We start from the raw sequence: 17,139 nt of genomic DNA, 5'->3' as shown, positions 1-17,139 counted from the left end.
ATGACCGAGCCATAAAAAAGAATGAGCTCTTGCCTTCTGCAGCAACAGGGATGGACCTTGAGGGCATTATGCTAAGTGAAATAAGTCAGAGCAAGACAAATACCGTACGATCTCACTCATATGTGGCATCCTAACAACAACAACAACAACAACAACATAACAAGGAACCCACAGATACAGATAACAAACTGGTGGTTGCCTATGGTGGGGGGCAAAATGGGTGAAGGGGGTCAGACGGTACGAAGTTCCAGTTATAAAATAAAGAAGTCACGGGGGTGTCACGTAGAGCATGGCGACTAGAGCTAATAGCACTGTATTACAGATCTGAAAGTTGCTCGGAGCATCAATCTTCCAAGTGCTCATCCCAAGAAAACAAACTTGTAGCTACGTGTGGTGACGGACGTTAACCAGACTTACTGCGGTGATCACTTCCTTTGCATTATACACAAGGAGCGAATCGTTGCGTTGTCTACCCGAAGCTAATATAATGTTACACATCAGTGATGGCGCAATAAAAAATTTACCCATTAAAAAGCCCCAAGGCGGCCCTTCGGTCAGCTGGCGCCCCGGCACAGAGGCGCTCAGGAAATGCCGGGCGAACTGCACGCAGCTGGATGAGCCAGCTCTTCACCCAAACCCGAGCCTCGCCTCGGCAGCACCCCGACTCCTTCGCCTCCCAGCCCCGTCTCCAAGCAGTCGTGAGGTGCAGTCGCTTGTGCCAGAAAGCCATCTTCGGATTCTTGTGAGCCTTTTCGTCTTCGCTGCCGCGGCAGCCCTGTTCGAGGCTCCCGCCGCTCACGTCCTCCCCCCGCCCTCGGTTGGCAGCACAGACGTAAGGGAATCTGAAATCCCCGGCACGACGCTCCAAGGGGCTCCGCACTGGAGCCCCACGCTGCTTCCGGGGCGACTTCGCACCACTCCCCTCACACCCCACCCAGGCTGGGCTCCAGGCACAGGAGCCAGCCGCTTCCTTTCCCGGAAACCTCACGCACACTCACTGCTCACGGCTTTTGCTCGCGCTGCTTCCCCAACCTTCAACAGCCTCTGCACCTGCTCGTCGGCCCCGCCTCATCCCTCGCCAATCAAAGCCCCCTCAACCAACCGAGACCTTCTCTGACCCCCGGGGAAAGGATTCATCAGTTCCTCCTCCAGACTGCCGTAACGCTTTAATTTTTTTTTTTTTCTTTCCTTTTTCTCATGACATTACGAGGTAGTATACCCTAGGAGAGAAAGTGGAGGCGGGTAGGTTTTGTTTAAAATCCTACATCTACTGCTTTTTAGGAGTCTGGCTTTGGGCCTGTCATCTAACCTCTCTGTGCCTTAATTCCCTTAGAACAAAAGGGACTGGTATGATCTAAGTACTTAAAGACTATGTCCCTTGTTCATTCCTGGCATGTCCCACGTGCCGGTGTGCGTGCACGTGCTCTCTCTACACACACACACACACACGTGCATATATATTTTATATATATATATATATGTTTATTGAGTACCTGTATTGTACCTACATAGTATACATCTATAATATAAATATTATATTATAGATGTATATACTTATTGTATCTATTATACATGTACATATATAATATTATTATATTATATATGTACATATATTATTATATTATATATGTACATGTATTTATTGAGTACCTGTACAGGAACTCAATAAATGTTTGTGGAATGAATAGAAAATTAGTCTAGTCTTAATGAAGGCTTCTCACTTGAACTGATGAATTCCATTAGACCGTTGTACTCTGATCCCAGGATGAAGCAAAGGTATAGCAATGAAAGACATGTAATCAGCTCTCACTTCCAGTCCAGCATTCACCAACTTGATCACTGTCATCATGGCCATCATTTTCTTCTTACTGCACTCTCCTTCCTATGGAACCTTGACTCCAAAGATGTAAAAGCACATAAGTACCTTTGCAATTGCAACTGGCATGACTATATTGACATGAGATAAAATAAAATTTACAGCAATATGAATTAGTAGAGATAAAGATTTTAACTTCATAATGATAAAAGGCTTAATCCATCAGGAATATATAATAGCTGTCTGTCATTTTGTTTGTGCTAAGAATAGGACCACAATATATAAAAGGTTAATTAGTACAATTATAATGAGAAATTAAAAAATTTGCAAACAGAAAGTACTGGTCTCGGTAATGGATTAGTCAAGCAGATAAAACATTAGTAAAGGTACCAACCATTAGAATTAAGCCATTAGCAATTTAAATATCATAACTGCTGCATATTATTGAAGAATACAAGTTCTAATAACTGCACACTGAACATTTGCAAACATGGACTGTATCTTTGGCCACAAAGCTAGCCTCAGTAAAAATCAAATGATTTCAATTATGGAATATTCTCTGTAATCACAAAGTTATGTCAGAAATCAATTTCGGGAGGAGGGTGGGAGGATGGGTTAGCCTGGTGGGTATTGAGGAGGGCACATTCTGCATGGAGCACTGGGTGTTATGCACAAACAATGAATCATGGAACACTTCATCTAAAACTAATGATGTAATGTATGGGGATTAACATAAGAATAAAAAAAAAGAAATCAATTTCAAAAAGGTAAAATGAAAATTCTCATGTCTTTAGAAAATAAAAAGTACATTTTAAAAATCTTTGGGTAAACAAGTCTTAATGGAAATTAGAACTATCTTGAAGTATAAATTAATACAAATACTGTATCTAAATATGTGGGATGAAGACAAAGCCATGCTTAGCAGGAAACTTATGCCTTAAATGCATATGTTAGAAAAGAATAAAGGATGAAAACTAATGCACTAATCATCTACTTAATAAGTTTAGAAAAGAAATGGAAAAATAAACTCCAAAAGTATAAATGGAAGATAATATTAAAGATGAAAGCCAAATTAATAAAATAGCAAACAAGCACGGCTGGTTGGCTCAGTTGGTGGAGTGTGTGACTCTTGATCTCGGGGTTGTAGGTCTGAGCCCCATGTTGGGTGCAGAGATTACTTAAAAATAAAATCTTTTTAAAAAAAAATAGCAAACAGGGGCACCTGTGCATCAGTTGGTTAAGCGTCTGCCTCTGGCTTGGGTCATGACCTTGGAGTTGGGTCATGACCTTGGAGTTGGGTCATGACCTTGGAGTCCCGGGGGGATAGAGCCCCCTGTCAGGCTCCCTGCTCAGCAGGAAGTCTGCTTCTTCCTCTCCCTCTGCCTCTCCCCCTGCTTGTGCTCTCTCTCTCTCACTTTCTCTCTCAAATATATAAATAAATTCTTTAAAAAAATAGCAAACAAATACACAGTAACAAGGGCCCCCCAAAACCCAAAAGTTGGTCCTCTGACATAAATAATAAAGTTGATAGATTTCTGATTTCAGCACTGATGTGAAAAGGACTTAAAAGTTGTCATTTCCATTCTTTTTTTTAAGATTTTATTTCTAAGTAATCTCTGCACCCAACATGGGGTTCAAACCTACAACCCCGAGATCAAGAGTCACATGTTCCATTGACTCCAGGCGCCCCGCCATTTTCATTCTTAGAAAAAGAAAAAGGCTGAACCAATTGAAAATCAATGACTTTGCTTAAATCCTTCAGAGTACTGAGGTATCAGGGCAAACCTCCACCCCAAAATCTGTAAAGACCGGCAAATACAGTTAATCATAACAAAGTACTGCTAACCTGTAGCAGAAGCCACTGGAGCCATAAACTGACAAGAACACCTGAATGGTAACAGACAAGATGCTTTTTATAAGTGGTTAATCAGGAGTATTCAATGCAGATATTTTGCTTATCTCTATAAACAATTCATGGGGTGACTACCAGTGCTCTCTTTACTACTGGAAATAGAGTTACTAGTGTCTTTAAATCTAGTAAGATTAGAGAATCAACTCCAGAAACAACAGAACCAATTCAGAAAGGTCATCCCTAAAATTCTGTTCCTCTAGAACCACCTTAGTAAAAATAGAACCAACAGAATAGGACGGATAGATAGATAGAAGAAATTTATTATAGGAATATGCTCACGTAGTTATGGAGGCCCAGCAGCGCCCTGATCTGTTATCTGTAAGCTGCACAACCAGGAAAGCTGGTACTATAATTCAATTCAAGTCCAAATGCCTGAGAACCAGAGAAGCCAATGGTGTAAATCCAAGTCCAAAATCCTGAGAACTGAAAGCACCAATGTTCAAGAGCAGGAGAAGATGGATGTCTCAGCTTAAACAAAGAGAGCAAATTTGCCATTCCTCTAACTTTTTGTTCTAGTCCAGCTGTCAACAGATTGGATGATGCCCACCTCCAGTGGGAAGGGAGATCTTCTTAGCTCAGTCTACCAATTCAAATGGTAATCTTTTCCAGAAACACCCTCACACACACACCCAGAAGTAACATTTTAGCAGCTATCTGGGTATACCTCAGTCCAGTCAAGTTGACATATAAAATTAATGATCACAGGAGACCTCTCTTATTTTTGTCCTAAGGTCTTCAACTGGTTGAATAAGGCCCACCCATGTTATGGGACATAACCTGCTTTACTCAAAGTCTGCTTTTTAATTTATTTTATTTTATTTATTTGACAGAGAAAGAGAGAGAGAGAGAGCACAAGCAGGAGGAGCAGGAGAGGGAGAAGCAGGTTCCCCACTGAGCAGGGAGCCCATGCAGAGCTAGATCCCAGGACCCTGGGATCATGACCTGAGCAGAAGGCAGACGCTTAACTGACTGAGTCACCCAGGCGCCCCAAGTCTGCTGTTTTAAATGCTGATCATACCTAAAAAATACCTTCACAGGGACATTTAGACTGTGTATGACCAAATACTGAGGTACTATGGCCTAGCCAAATTGACACTTAAAATTAATCATCACAAGGGACATTACGTAGTGGTAAAGAGTTAAGTTCTCTAGAAAGACATAATTGATCCTAAATGTGTATATTGCTAACAAGATTGTCAAAATACATGAAAAAAACTGATAAAAATGTAAGAAGAAATAAACAAATCATGTATTGGAGTTGGATACTCCTGTCAAATAAAAACAAATCTGGACTTAGATAAGGAGAGACTTTATTCAGAAGAAAGACTATTGCAATAGGGACATCTACCCCTATTTCAGAAAGCTGCAAGCATCTCAAAATCAAACAAAAATGTAAGCAGTATCTAAGGGGAAGTTGGACAAATGAGAAGGAATATCTAGCAAGATTGACAAGAAAAGTGTCTCACTGTGGTCAGCCAATTCTCAAAATAAACTGATAAGAGGAGATGTTCTGCATTTTAGTGCCTGCTCAAGCTTGGGGACAAGCAAAGTCCAGTGGCCCTAGGGAGGAGAGAAGCCTGACTAAATTTTGGTCAAGACAAAGCAAAGAGTAAGAAATGGGCAACTGTGAATTCTTGTTTACTTCAAAACTCCTATATTAGCGATTGATAGATCAACCAGGCCGAAAATCAGTAGGGTGTAAACGACATAAACAGCACCATCAATCAACATGATCTAACTGAGATTTATAAAATAATCCATTCAACAATAAGAGAATCCATCTTTTTCTCAAGTTACCCATACAATTCACCAAGATAAACTACATTTGGGGCCATAAAACACACCATATCCCCTTTTTAAAAAATCATATGAAGTGACATCAGCAAGATATTGAAGTAGGAAGTCCACAAACATATCAATTCCACCATAATTCACAGACAAATACCCTTTGCAAGAAATCTAGATACTAACTGAAAGTCTCCTGCACTCAGGAGAAGGCAGAATGAGACTCACTGAAGCCAGTAGGAAGATTTGGAACACTCTCTCACTGGAGTCCCTGACTCAGTCCCAGCACCATACCGACAGAAAGAGATCCCTTAGCTCCCAGCTTCACCCAGGGGAGGGAGGGAGTTGGTTCACACATCCAGCAGCCCAACCCTCTTCAAGGGGGCTCCCTAGAGAGGACTCATTTGTCTTGCTAGTCCTGCAGTTCTAACACACCCTGCAGTTCTTTTTTTTTTTTTTTTTTAAGATTTTATTTATTTATTTGAGAAAGAGAACAGGGGTGGGAGGGTGAGGGAGGGATGAGCTGAGGGGAGAGAGAGGGCCAAGTGACTCCTCGATGAGCACTGAGCCAGAGACAGGGCTCAATCAACCAACCCCACCCCCACTGACTTGGCTGAGACCACTGACCAGATCCGCCCCCCAAGATCCCAGGTGCCCCCACATCCTGCAGTTCTAAAACAACCAGCATAGTCTGCTACCAGGGGGAGAACTGAGGCAATGGGTTGGGCTGGTAGAAACCATAGATTCTTCCCTCTGCTCAGCAGAGTGAGAGGATTAAAAAAAACAAACAAAGCAGCTTTCAGCTTCCCTCTGGGGAAGGAAAGAGTTGATCCGTGCGTCCAGCTTCCTCCCTTCTCCAGGGATGTCCAAAGAACTAGCGTCTGTCTTACCAGTCCTGGAGTTCAAACAGGACCTGCATTTTCTACCCACCCAGGGGAGAGAGGCTGTGGCTTGGGCTGGTAAATGCCATTGAGCCTTCCCCTGCTCAGCAGAGTGAGCAGTTGGAAAATCCCAACTCTTGGTTTCCCCTTGGAGAAGGAAAGAGTTATTAGAGGCCCCCCGGAACCTGTGACAGGTTGACTGATGGGAATCTTGTGCCTAATGTGGCCAGTCAGTGAAGACTGGGAGAAGTGCCTGCTTTGTCTCATGCACAGACGCCAACACAGAGAGTCAAGGAAAATGAACAATCAAAGATATTCTAAACAAAGGAACAAGGTAAATCTCCGGAAACCAATCCTAATAAAAGAAGCCATACAACACATGTTTTCATACCACGAAGCAATCAAATTAGAAATCTGTAACAGGAAGAGAGCTCTAAAGTTTCCAAATATTTGCAAATTAAAAGGCACATTTTGAAATACCACAATGAACAAAGAAGAGGTCTTAAGAGATTTTTAAAAAATATTTTGAACCTAATGAATATAAAAATACAACGGATCAAATTTTGTGACATGCATAGAAAGTAGAGTTTAGAAGAAAATTTATATAGGGGCGCCTGGGTGGCTCAGTCGTTAAGCGTCTGCCCTGGGCTCAGGTCGTGATCCCAGGGTCCTGGGATCGAGCCCCGCATCAGGCTCCCTGCTCTGCGGGAAGCCTGCCTCTCCCTCTCCCACTCCCCCTGCTTGTGTTCCCTCTCTCGCTGTGTCTCTCTCTGTCAAATAAATAAACAAAATCTTAAAAAAAAAGAAAATTTATATAACATAAAATACATATATTAGAAATGAACAAAGATAGGGATGCCTGGGTGGCTCAGTTGGTTAAGAGTCTGCCTTCTGCTCAGGTATGATCCTAGGGTCCCGGGATAGGGTCCCGGGATCGAGTCCCACATGGGCTCCCTGCTCAGCGGGGAACCTGTTTCTCCCTCTCCCTCTGCTACTCCCCCTGCTTGTGCGCTCCTTCTCTCTCTCTCTCTCTCTCAGTCTCTCTTTCTCACAAATAAATAAAAATAAAATCTTTTAAAAAAAGAAATGAACAAAGATCTATTATCTTTAATTTAAAGTTCCATCCTAGGAAACTAAAGGGAAAAAAAGAACATATAAGTCTAAAAATAGCATGAAAATAGAAATAGAAAATATTAGAGAAGAAATCAATGAAATTGAAAATAGGGAAATAGAGAAAAATCAAAGAAATCTAGGGACACCTGGGTGGCTCAGTCAGTTAAGCGTCTGCCTTTGGCTTGGGTCATGATCTCAGGGTCCTGGGATGGAGCCCCGCATAGGGCTCTCTGCTCAGCCGGGAGTCTGTTTCTCCCTCTCACTTTCCCTCTGTGCTCTTCCTCTTTCTCTCTCTCTCTCTCCCTCTCTTAAATAAATAAATAAATAAATAAATAAATAAATAAATAAATAAATAAAATCTTTAAAATTGAATAGTTCTGGGGCACCTGGGTGGCTCAGTTGGTTAAGTAACTGCCTTCAGCTCAGGTCATGATCCCAGGATCTTGGGATCGAGCCCCACATCAGGCTCCCTGCTTGGCGGGAAGCCTGCTTCTCCCTCTCCCACTTCCCCTGCTTGTGTTCCCTCTCACGCTGTCTCTCTCTCGCTCTGTGTGTGTCAATTAAATAAATAAATAAAACCTTTTTAAAAAATTTAAAAAAAAACTGAATAGTTCTATAATTATTAAATAACTTGCATTAGGAATAATAATAATCTTCCTACATTGAAAGCTGCAGGTGCAAAGAACTTCACTGGTAGTTCTACCAACCATTCAAGAAAACAGTAATTCCAGCATTACACAAACTATTATTCCTAATAACAGAATAAGAAGGTACAATTTGCAACTCATTCAATGAGTCTAACACCTTGTTAACAGACTCTTAACAAGAGTTGTATAAGAGAGGAAAATTACGCTTGCATCTCATTCAAAAGTATACAAGTAAAAGACCTCACAAAATATCACCCACACACAAAAAGATGATGCATCATTACATTGTGGAGGTACTTCACAAATGGTGGTTTTGTTTCACTTTAAAATTTTACTTGGTGTAATGTACCCAGATTACCATATTAAAAAAGGAAAATCATATGATTGTTAAAATAGGTGGAATAAAATTATTTGATAAAATTAATAACACATTCATAATAAAAACACTTAGCTAAATACCTATAAAAGAACTTCCTTTAATTGAAAGCTGACAGCTACAAAACACACTTTATGGTGACACACTGAACAATTTCCATTGAAATCTGGAACAACCCAAAGATGTCCACTACCACCACTTCAACTGATCATTTGTACTGAGGTTCTAACCGGCATGGTTAAGTTTTATTCATTAGAAAGAAAGGAAAAGATGACATTATACATATATTATATGATTATGCACATAAAATACAAAATAATATAGAAATAAATTATCAGAATAAGCAAGTTTAGCAAGTTCTCCATAATAAAAACGTAAGAGAATGGAATTTATATGTACCATCAGGAAATAAAAAATGATATTTAAAAAGATAACGTCTATGGGGCCATAAAAAATATCAATTATCAGTGTGTCTGGCTGGCTCAGTTGGTGGAGCATGTGACTCTTGTTCTCGGGGTCATAGTTCAAGCCCCAAGATGGGCATTGAACTTACATTAAAATATATATATAATGAAAAAATGTATATCAATTATCTAAAATTAAACATAACAAAACAGGTGAAGACCTCTGTGCAGAATACATCATTGAGAGAAATTAAAGAAGACCTAAATCAATGTTCAGTATTATGGTCTGGAAAACTTAATATTTGTAAAATATCAATTACCCTTAAATTGATCTATGAATTGAGTGAAAACCTAATCAATGGATCTACACAGATTTTTGTGGCAATTGACAAAATGATTCTAAAATATACATAGAAACACAAAGAGGCAAAAATGAGGCACTTTTGAAAAAGCTGAAGTGTAAGGACTTGGGACTACCAGATATCAAAAATAATTATAGAATTATAGTAATTAAGGCAGTGAGATATTAGTGTAGGGATAGTAAAATGGATAGAACTGAGAAGAGAAGGTAGAAATAGAGTATAAAGGTTCAGGTCACCAATTTCCAATGTGTGCGGAGTGGGGATTCCCACATCAACAAGTAATTCTCCGGACTCCAGCTGGGAGTCCTACAATTCAACCCAATTCTGACACTATCAACCCGGAGAGAGCGTCAGACCCTCACGAGTTAAGGGCTCAGTCCTACAAGCCTGTCCCACTCCCACCCCCGACTTCAGACGCCATTCGCAAGCCCATGTGCTTGGGACTAAGCCGCTATAAATCGCTTCTCGGCCTTTTGGCTAAGATCTAGTATAAATCAGAGGTTCCCACCAACCCTTCCTCAGGTTCAATTAATTTGCTAGAGCAGCTCACAGAACTTAGAGAAACATTTTCCTTACCAGATCAGTGGTTGATTATAAAAGGATGTAACTCAGGAAAAGCCAGGTGGAAGAGTGAGGCAGGGCGAGGTCTGGAGAAAGGGCACACAGCTTCCCTGCCCTCTCCAGGCCGCCATTCTCCCCAAATGTCCCCGTGTTCACCAACCCAGAAACCCTCCCAAACCCCTCCTTTTGGGTTTGATGGAGGCTTCGAGACAGAGGCATGATTACGTCATTGGCTGGTTCAACTTCCCCCGCTCCCCTCCCCCGAGTCAGGGGGTGGGCTGAAAGTTCCTACCCTCTAATCTCACTTGGTTCCTCTAGCAACCAGCCCCCATCTTTAGGTTACCCAGGGGCTTTCCAAAAGTGACCTCATTAACATAACAAGACACCTTTATGGTTCTCAGCACTTAGGAAATTCCCAGGGTTTTAGGAGCTCTGTGCCAGAGATGAGAGGGAGATCAAATATATTCATTATAAATTACAGTATCACATAGAGCCTTGCATAAATATATATTTGATTTATGACAAAAATAGTCCTGCAGAGTGGGGGAAAGGTTAATTTTTTTCTAATGGTGCTGAGACACTTAGTATCCACAGGGAAAAAATGAAAAAAAGTTAAACTTAACCCTGACTTCTTTGCACACACATCCAGGCATACCTTGGAGATACTGTGGATTCGGTTCCAGACTACCACGATAAAGCAAATATCACAGTCAAGTGGATCAAGCGAATTTTTTGGTTTCCCAGTGCATATAAAAGTTATGTTTGGGGGCACCAGACTGGCTCAGTCAGAAGAGCATTCTGCTCTTGATCTCAGGTTCATGAGTTCAAACCCCACATTGCGTGTAGCGATGATGTAAATATAAATAAATAAACTTTTTAAAAAGTTATATTTACACTATACTGTAGTCTACTAAGTATGAAATAACACTGTGTCTTTAAGAGGTACATACCTTAATTCAAAAATACTTTATTACTAAAAAATGCTGGGGCGCCTGGCTGGTGCAGTCAGTGGAACATGGGACTCTTGATCTCAGGGTTGTAGATTTGATCCCCACGTTGGGTGTAGAGATTACTTAAAAATAAAATCTTTAGGGGCACCTGGGTGGCTCAGTCAGTGAAGCGTCCAACTCTTGATTTCGGCTCAGGCCATGATCCCAGGGTCGTGGGATAGACACGGGCTCCCTGCTCAGCTGAGAGTCAGCTTCTCCCTCTCTCTTTGCCCCTCCCCCCTGCTCCTGGGCTTGCGCATGCTCGCGCTGTCCCTCTCTCTCTCTCTCTCTCCAGCGTGCTCTCTCTCAAATAAATAAATAAAATCTAAAAAAAAATGCAATTATCTTTGAAGTGCAATAAAGCAAAGCACAATAAAACAAAGTATACTTGTACATCAACATACACAGCCCCTGTTCTGTATTTGCGAATCTGTCTGCTCACTAAAATGTATTTCTAATCCCCAAATCAATACTTGCAGTACTTTGTAGACATTCATGATCATGGGAAGAGCAGCGGATTTGAATCACTCAGTACATACATTGCCAGGTGACACTGAACAAGGCAATGCTCTACCTTCTTGTCTCAGCTCTCATACCATAAACAAGTACTCTTTTCGAGGTCTGTTGAGTGCCACATTTTTTAATTTTTTTTGCTTGTTTTTGGTGATTTTGCTGTTTAATATGGCCTCCAGCAGCGTTGAAGTGATGTCTAGTGTTCCTGAGAAGGCTGTGAAGTCCATCACAGAGAAAATATGAGTCTTAATAAGCTTTGTTCAGGCATGAGTGTTGTTGGCCATGAGTTCAAGGTTAATGAAACAATATGGAATGTCTAAAAGTAAGAGCAACAATGAGAGGAAAACAAGTCTTTACTTGGGATCAAAGAATTGCAATTTGGGGAGCACAATTCCAGCAGTAGCCAGAAAAGTATCCTACCTATGGGGTAAAAGCAAGAGGTTTTTATGAAGAAGAGAAAGGAGGGAGGCAATTACATGACTAGGATAGGAGACAAAAAATATATTGTCATTGGCACTAACAGGCTAAGCTGCTGGTGACACCCTGATCAACTATTCTGTCTTCAGAAAGTCCATAAGCAGACTTCAGGAACAATTGCTGCTTCTGGCCCAGTCAAGAGTCTTTTTGCTTGTTTAAGAGTTCATTAGCCATTTGTTTTAGGAAGGAAAATGGAGCTTTTCTCAAAATGGAATCCCTCATGTCCAGAAGTTTTATACAGTTCCACAGGTATATTCAGAAAGAGAAAGAGGAAATTCGTCAATCTTTCCATGAGGCAGCTCTGGAAAGTGATAAAGTAATGGCTACAGTGCGTGATGAAGCTATGGAAGAGATGGAAAAGTGGCTACATTTGTGGATTGATGAGATGACAACAAGTTAATGAAAGCATAGAGGACAGTTGTGAGACTAAACACCAAAGAAATGTACATTCATGTTGCCCAGGGTCAGGAAAATATTAAACTCTTCTTGACTAATCCTGGTTGGCTGGCTTGCAAGTTTCAAAAGGCAACATGGTGTGAAAAAAGCTAGACTCATAGGTGAGGCAGATGGGGAGGTTACAGAGGAATTTTAAAATGTATGTTAAGGGTTATACAGGGAAAGGGTAATTGAAAGAGCAGATTTCCAATGCTGATGAGTCTGGCTGGTTTACATTGGCAAATGAACCTATAACACAAATGGTGTTTCAGTTGATGAAAACGTGACCAGCGACTCACAGGAACTTAATCCTCTATTTTTCCTAAGAGCATGGTTCAGCATTGGCTAATTCACTGTTCATGACAGTAGTTATACAACACAAATACCATGAATAATGAGAATCAAAATCATGAGAAACAAATCAGTAAGAAGAAGACAGACAACACCTTTGCAGAAAAATGGAACAATTTGCAGTTCCTTCAAAAGAGAGGGATTCCACATATCCAAGCGTCATACAAAATGGAGCTCAACCTTATTAGTAATCAGGAAAATATAAATCAAAACCATAATAGGAGATCATTACCCACATTCCAGATTGGCAAATTTTTACAATCTGATAATATCTAGTGGTGGAGAGGATATAATTCTAATACTCTGTTGGTGGGAGTGCAAAATTAATATAGCCACTTTGGAAAACAGTTGAGAATTATGTAGTAAAACTGAAAACATAGATAATCTCTAGCCCAGAAATTTCACTCTTGAGTAAATACCATAGAAAAGTATATGTAGATATGCACCAGAAGACATTGAAAAGAATTTCTAATGGCCCAAACCAGAAATAATCCGTAAGCACATTACTGGTGAAGCTAGGAATAATATGTAGTATTTCTTCTCCTGGGGAGTATAAGAACTCTAAATATGGGGGCGCCTGGGTGGCTCAGTTGGTTAAGCGACTGCCTTCGGCTCAGGTCATGATCCTGGAGTCCCGGGATCGAGTCCCATATCGGGCTCCCTGCTCAGCAGGGGGTCTGCTTCTCCCTCTGCCCTCTTCCCTCTCGTGCTCTCTGTCTCTCATTCTCTCTCTCAAATAAAAAAAAAAAAAAAAGAACTCTAAATATGGAGGACTATACCCATGTTTTCTGAAACAATTACCATCCTTAAGGCATATATATATATGAATATATACACATATATATTCATATATATATGAATATATACACATATATATTCATATATGAAATGTTGGAGCTCAGAGAAGATTCCAGAGAATGTTAATGTGATCTAGTCTAGTAGTAACTGAGATCTTTTCCAGATTTGCTCTACTTTTTTTGGTTTTTGTTTTTATTATTTTTTAATTAGTCTCTGCACCCAACTGGGGCTCAAACCTACAACTCTGAGATCAAGAGTCACATGCTCCTCTGTTTTTTATAATTTTTTTTTAAGTAGGCTCCACTCACAACACTGAGATCAAGACCTGACTGAGCTGAGATCAAGAGTCTGATGCTTCACTGACTGAGCCACGCAAGCATCCCACCCCTGCTCTATTTTTTTTTGAGAGAGAGAGAGAGAGCACGTACAAGGGGGTGGGGGTGGGGAGGTGCAGAGGGAGAGGGAGAGAGAGAATCCCAAGCAGGTTCCACACCCAGCGTGGAGCCCAACGCAGGGCCTGATCCCATGACCCTGAGATCACAACCTGAGCTGAAATCAATAGATGCTCAACCACCTGAGCCACCCAGCCACCCCAACCCTGATATAGTTTTAAAAGAATAAAGATTTTCATTTTCTTAGCTTAAGATTCCATTTAAAATATTTTATGTGTATTAGCATATTAAAATCCACACGAAACTAAAGCAACATTCCCCTACTGTTGTTATGTTAATGAGCATGCCATTTAAGTAACATTTTTGTCACCTATTTAGTGGTGATGAATTAACTTCATTAGCAAGGCATGTATTAGCACATAGCAGAATACTTGAATAGCAGTGGCTCAGATAGAAGTTATCTTCTCTCAGGACAACAAAAATCCAAAAATGAGCAGTTGCAGACATTGTTTCAGGTGCTCAACCATGAATGAAGAGATTCAGGCGGTAGAGGATAAGGAAGGGTGCCTGAGTGGCTCAGTCCAGTAAGCGTCCGACTTGTGATTCCAGCTCAGGTCATGATCTCATGGGTCGTGAGATCCAGCCCCACACTGGGCTCCCTCCTCAGCGGGGCGTCTGCTTGAGGTTCTCTCCCTCTGGCCCTCCCCCCCACTCACTCGCTTGCGCTTTCTCTCCCTAAAATAAATAAATAAATCTTTTTAAAAAAAGAGAAGAGGATAAGGAAAGAGCTTGCATTTGTCTTTTCATCAGTAATCAAAATTATTTCTCAGAACACTACTTAGCTTTGCTTTTCTTTCATCTTTCTGGCTAGAAGTATGTCACAAGGTCAGCCTCACTTGCAGGGGAGACTAGAAAACCAAGAATTTATCATTCCAATCTCTGGAGCAGAAGGCTGCAAAAGAAAAAGGGTTAAGTAATGACCGTTGTATAAGCCAATATAATGCTGGCTACACTCACCTTACCTACCCCACAGGGTTGTTATGAATGTCAAGCTGAAAAATTAAATGGCCAGTTATTTTACCAGCAAAATGAGTGTATTCAGGAATAGCAGAGGAATTGCAATTTGAGACATGCAAATTATGACAAAACACAGGAAAGTCCAAGAGACAAAGGGAAGGTCAGCTTTCATTAGGTTTTAGGTGGAAATTGGGGAGATTTGTTTTGAACAAAAGTTCACTGGAGAAGAACAAGAGTTTGAAGTTGTGGCAACTTCTCATTGGCTGCAAGCCATGGTCAGTGCATCATTGATGGGACACAGAGTAATCTTCCTTTTTCTTAAAAGCAGGAGATAAAATTCCTATGTGAAAAAGTCCTTCCTTGTCAAGATAATTCTTATCTTCCTTCCGTGGGTTCTGCAGGCTGCAAGAACTGGTATGTGCATGAGAGCTCCTCCTTTAGGGCTTCCCGACTCCATTTTAAATGAGGTTTCCTTTATTTTCATATGAGGATCAACTGTGAGGCTAGATTTGAAAATCTTTAAAACTTACCAAATGCTAAACAAATATCAGAGATTATTATGCTCTTCTTTTGGAACTAACTGAACTCAAATTATGATTCAATTACTGAGAAAAAGGTCTTCTATGCAAATATTATACTAGATGATATAAATCTACCTATCTATTTTTTATCTATTTTGAACATCAGCTAGCAAATGCTAGCTTGGGACTTTGCTCAGGATAGAATATCTCAACTTAATGAACCAATGTGAAAAATCCCTTTCTGTTCTAGGAGATGAATCTGGAAAGCTTGTCATATTATTTATCTCTGACTAAAGTTTCTACTGTGGATAGATGGAAGGCAAAAAGAAAATATTCCCTGTAGAAACAGGCAAGGGAAAACTGGAATTGATTTTTGCAAAATAAATTCAGAGTAACTCTCACAGGCTTTGGTGTATCTAGGTCACTGGGGAAAAAAAAGACTAACATTTTGCTGACAGATAGGAGAAATATAGTTATTTCTTACACGTGGTTATTAAATGGATTTAGAACCTTTTTATTTTATTTTATTTTATTTATTTTTTTAAAGATTTTATTTATTTATTTGAGATAGAGAGAATGAGAGAGAGAGAGCACATGAGAGGGGGGAGGGTCAGAGGGAGAAGCAGGCTCCCTGCCGAGCAGGGAGCCTGATGCGGGACTCGATCCAGGGACTCCAGGATCATGACCTGAGCCGAAGGCAGTCGCTTAACCAACTGAGCCACCCAGGCGCCCAGAACCTTTTTATTTTATACCAAGATTATTTCAACCGAGTAGAAAGTACATATATATATGAACAGAATGCCGAAAAATAAATTTGACAACACTATGCATTTAGATCAGTTTTCCATAAGAAACTCATAGTTAAATTAACTTTAAAATCCCAAATAAAATCACTTACCAAAAATTCAGATCATTTAAAAATGGCAACTACTTTACAAATGATTATGTGGACCCACCAGAGCATAGTGAATTAGTCCGTGGTTATTTCTCTCTTTGAACTCTAAGATCATTCCCAGTAGCAGAGGGCCATTTTAGGAGCTATCAAAGTTAACTAGCCTTGGGGCGCCTGGGTGGCTCTGTCATTAAGTGTCTGCCTTTGTCTGCCTTGGGCTCAGGTCATGATCCCAGGGTCCTGAGATCCAGCCCCGCATCGGGCTCCATGCTCCGCAGGAAGCCTGCTTCTCCCTCTCCCACTCCCCCTACCTGTGTTCCCTCTCTCGCTGTGTCTCTCTCTGTCAAATAAATAAAATCTTTTTTTAAAAAAGTTACTAGCCTTAATTTTTTACCAAAGTCGTAATTTAGCAATCTCAGCATATGAATCCAATGGACTAGAAATGAAAATATCTTAATTAAGATTAAACAATAAAGGTAGCAATAACATCTTTGACTACTTGACTAGTCAATAAAGTTATATTAAGCACCTATTATGTGCCAGGCTCTATGCTAGGACTGGGGATACAATGGTGAACAAAAAGTTATGATATTTGCCATGTCTTTTTATGGTACATACAGTCGAAAGTAAAAGACAACTTTATTTATTTTTAAAGATTTATTTATTTTTAAAGAGAGAGCACACAAGGAGGGGAAGGGGCAGAGGGAGAGGTAGAGAGAGAATCCTCAAGCAGACTCCCTGCTGAGCACAGAGCCTGACTCAGGGCTTGATCCCAGGACCCTAAAATCATGACCTCAGCTGAAATCAGTAGCCAGCTCTTCAACGGCTGAGCCACCCAGGCACCCTGTAAAAGGTAACTTTTTAAAAAAGATTTTATTTATTTATTTGAGAGAGAGA

At 40.5% G+C, this 17,139-nt stretch overlaps 1 pseudogene; it reads left to right on the top strand.

Annotated features, from left to right (window-relative positions):
* Positions 1-12,236, top strand: part of LOC123848735 (armadillo repeat-containing protein 10-like) — a 46,883-nt pseudogene extending 34,647 nt beyond the window's left edge.
* Positions 12,237-17,139: the final 4,903 nt, after the last annotated feature.

This window comes from Mirounga angustirostris, unplaced genomic scaffold (genome assembly GCF_029215605.1).
Source record: "Mirounga angustirostris isolate CCGP_5_RB_7025 unplaced genomic scaffold, mMirAng1.0.hap1 SCAF_11, whole genome shotgun sequence".
NCBI lineage: Eukaryota > Metazoa > Chordata > Mammalia > Carnivora > Phocidae > Mirounga > Mirounga angustirostris.
Note: the sequence above shows the minus strand (reverse complement) of the source record. Positions and strands in the feature narration are given on the sequence as shown.